Source organism: Pleurodeles waltl, chromosome 5 (genome assembly GCF_031143425.1).
Source record: "Pleurodeles waltl isolate 20211129_DDA chromosome 5, aPleWal1.hap1.20221129, whole genome shotgun sequence".
Classification (NCBI taxonomy): domain Eukaryota; kingdom Metazoa; phylum Chordata; class Amphibia; order Caudata; family Salamandridae; genus Pleurodeles; species Pleurodeles waltl.
The window spans coordinates 78,867,571-78,871,318 of NC_090444.1; positions in this window are offsets into that span (position 1 = coordinate 78,867,571).

Genomic DNA, 3,748 nt, shown 5'->3' on the forward strand with positions numbered 1-3,748 from the left:
CACTGGGACGGGTAGCTTGAGGGGGTTTGGGAGTGGAGAAAGAGGTGGTGGTTGTAGGAGGTGTACGTTTGGTGACTTTGGGTGAAGGTGCATGCGCTGGAGGCTGTCGTGAGGTGGATGGCTGATGGGTGGGTGTGTGCCTGCGTTTGTGTATCTTGGGAGGGGGCGTCACAGACACACTGGGAGAGGACACAGGGGACGTGTGAATGGTAGTGGGGGTGGTGACTGCACGTGAGCGGGGTGTGGTGGTGGGTGTGCTGGAGAGGGACGTAGTGGCTGTAGAGGTAGTGCATGCAGGTGTGAGTGTAGACGAGACTGGGAGGGAGGAGGGAGACGAGGAGGAGGGGGACACAGTGGAGGCAGTGGATGTTGGTGGGTCTGCATGTGTGTGATGCTTGCGTGAATACCTGTGGGATGTGTGGTGCTTATGTTTGCCTGAGCTTCCCTTGGGTGTTGACGTGTGTGCATGTTGGGCTGTAGGTGTGCTTGGGATAGGCTGAGGTACAGGGGATTGGGTCGGGTGGAGGAAGTTGGAGGGGGGAGGCTAGAGACGGGGACAATGGCTGCCATCAGTGCTGAGGCCAGAGTCTGAAAAGCTCGCTGAAGGGCCGCCTGACCAGAATGAATGCCCTCCAGGAATGCATTTGTTTGTTGCAACTGCCTCTCTAAACCCTGGATGGCATTCAAAATGGTAGACTGCCCAACAGTGAGGGACCTGAGGAGGTCAATGGCCTCCTCACTGAGGGCAGCAGGGGTGACTGGGGCGGGGCCTGAGGTGCCTGGGGCGAAGGTGATGCCCACCCTCCTGGGTGAGCGGGCACGGGGCAAAGGCTGAGGGGCTGCTGGGAGGGCGGTGCTGGTAGGGGGGGTGGTGGCTGTACCTGTAGATGCGGGGGCACAAATGTTGCCACCACCACAAGGGAACTCCCATCAGAGGACGAGTCCGTGTCGCTGATCTCAGCTCCTGTCCCCGCCGTGGAGCTCCCCTCGCCCTCCGTCCCACTGGTGACTTCAGACTCCGTAGTGTCGCCCTCCAGTGCCATGTGGGATGCAGCTCCCTCGTGCTCCGGTGCCACTGCTCCTCCGCCTGATGATGCTAATGCACACAAGAACAGGGAGACCACAAAAAGGGGGGGGGGGAGACAGAAGAAAGACATGTTGAGTGCATGCATTACCGCTACCGTTGGCGGACACGACAGACACAGAAGCCCCCTGCACTACGCCGCGCTCTTGGCCTCCACTGTTCAATTCCTGGGAAATGGCCTACAAGGCTATGGATGACATCTGCACACATAGATGACACAGGGGCATGACTAGGTGTACTTGGCACTCTACAGAGGTGGGGTGGGGTGCCACATGGCCTGCCTTACGGAGGGGCCTTGCCTACGGAACTCGCCCTGGCCTAGGGAAACCCACAGCCCACCTCCCCACCCAGACCCCTCCACTGCGCGCAAAGTCAGCAGAATGAGAGTGTGCTCACCCCCTTGTGGCTGCTGTGATGCCCTCAAGCGCCCTTCTAACTCTGGGTAGGCCACCGCCAGGATCCTGAACATCAGGGGGGTCATGGTGCGACGGGCACCCCTCCCACGTTTGGAGTCCATCCCCAGCTGAGCCTCCGCCGTCTTCTTGCTCCAGCGGCGAATGTCCTCCCATCTTTTACGGCAGTGGGTGCTCCGTCTGTGGTAGACCCCCAGGGTCCGGACGTCCTTGGCGATGGCACGCCAAATATCTTTTTTCTGGTGGGCGCTGACCTACAGCACTCTCCCCCCTTCCTTCTTACATCCAGCCCTCTCCACACAGGCATAGCCCATACAACATGCTCCCTGTGTACTTACCTGTTTGTCTGGAGGACCGTAGAGTAGCGTGTACTGGGGGAGGACACCATCCACGAGCTTCTCCAACTCCTCCGATGTGAAGGCAGGGGCCCTTTCCCCAGACACTCAAGCCATTGTCTCTTCCAGACCGAGGTCACAGCAGCACTTGCAGTGTAGGTCCTCTCCTGTCGAAGATCAGGTATCGAGTGATTGAACAGATAGAAAATGGCGGTCACGTCCGCGGTGGTGCGTACCGTCACCGCCGGCGTACATCGTCATTGGCTTCTGGGACCCATAGGGTCCTATGTTAACCAATGCAGCATTGCGCCGCAGTCTTCGACCGCCTTCGACCGCCTACCGCGACGGTGTACAACGCCAGCGCACTTACGTCACATCCCATTGTCCCACTTTAGAGGTCAGGCAGCCGCCATTTCAGGGGCCCACATGGCTTCATTTCCAACTGCGTCACACATACATAGGCCTAGACTCAACACACATACAGGCCACCTTTTGTGTATGATTGGTGTTCTGGGTAAACTGTGGGTACGTACCTCTGAGTTGTTTGACTCTGTGCTCGCTGTTGTCCTTCATAGGCACCGTCCGCTGGGACATGTGAGGAGATGGCGGCATTCTCCGGCATGTGATTATCACATACAGGCTTCACCGTGCCACAATCCAGGAACTATGTACCCAGTTGGAGCCAGACCTGATGTCAGCAATCTGCCATCCCACAGGAATCCCCCCTCAAGTGCAGGTGCTGTCAGTGCTCCATTTCCTTGCAAGTGGGTCTTTTCAAACAACAGTGGCCATAGCATCAGGGATGTCCCAGCCTATGTTTTCCAACGTATTGTCCAGAGTGTTGTCTGCCCTTCTGAAACACATGCGGAGCTACATCGTTTTCCCTCAGGTGGAGGATTTGCCTACAGTGAAAGGTGAATTCTATGCCCTGGGACATATCCCCAACATCATAGGTGCCATTGATGGGACCCATGTGGCTTTGGTTCCCCCCCCCACAGGAGTGAACAGGTGTACAGAAACCGAAAGAGTTATCATTCTATGAATGTACAGATGGTATGTTTGGCAGACCAGTACATCTCCCATGTGAATGCCAAGTTCCCTGGCTCAGTGCATGACGCCTACATCCTGCGGAATAGCAGCATCCCTTATGTGATGGGTCAACTCCAGAGGCACCGTGTGTGGCTATTAGGTGAGCACCTGCAGGCAAGTCAGTGGTAATGGTTGTCTGGGTCTGGGGTTATCCCTACAAGTTAGTGTGTGTCTAACTGTTGTCCCTCACCATTTGCAGGTGACTCTGGTTACCCCAACCTGTCATGGCTACTGACCCCAGTGAGGAATCCCAGGACAAGGGCAGAGGAAAGCTAGAGTGAGGCCCATGGGCGAACTAGGAGGGCGATCGAGCGGACCTTCGGCCTCCTGAAAGCCAGGTTCCGGTACCTCCATATGACAGGTGGATCCCTATTCTACTCACCAAAGAAGGTGTGCCAGATAATCGTGGCCTGCGGTATGCTTCATAACTTGGCATTGCGACGACAGGTGCCTTTTCTGCAGGAGGATGGTCCAGATGGCGGTGTTGTTGCAGCTGTGGAGCCTGTGGACAGTGAAGACGAGGAAGCAGACATGAACAACAGGGACTCAGTGATCCAGCAATATTTCCAGTGAGACACAGGGAAGAGTAAAGACCTGCCTACTACATGTACTTTAACACTACTACCTCTCTACTGTCTGTCGTTTTCACCCAGTGTATGGGCACTGAGTTGTCACTTTCCCTTACGAACTCACAGATGTGGGTCCCACTGTGTGACATCTGCTTAGATTCCTCATGGACTAGAGCTGTGTGACATAGGTATGTTGACATTACAATTGAAAGAGCATTTTGTCACTGCAATTGCTAATACACTATTTCGAAATCACAG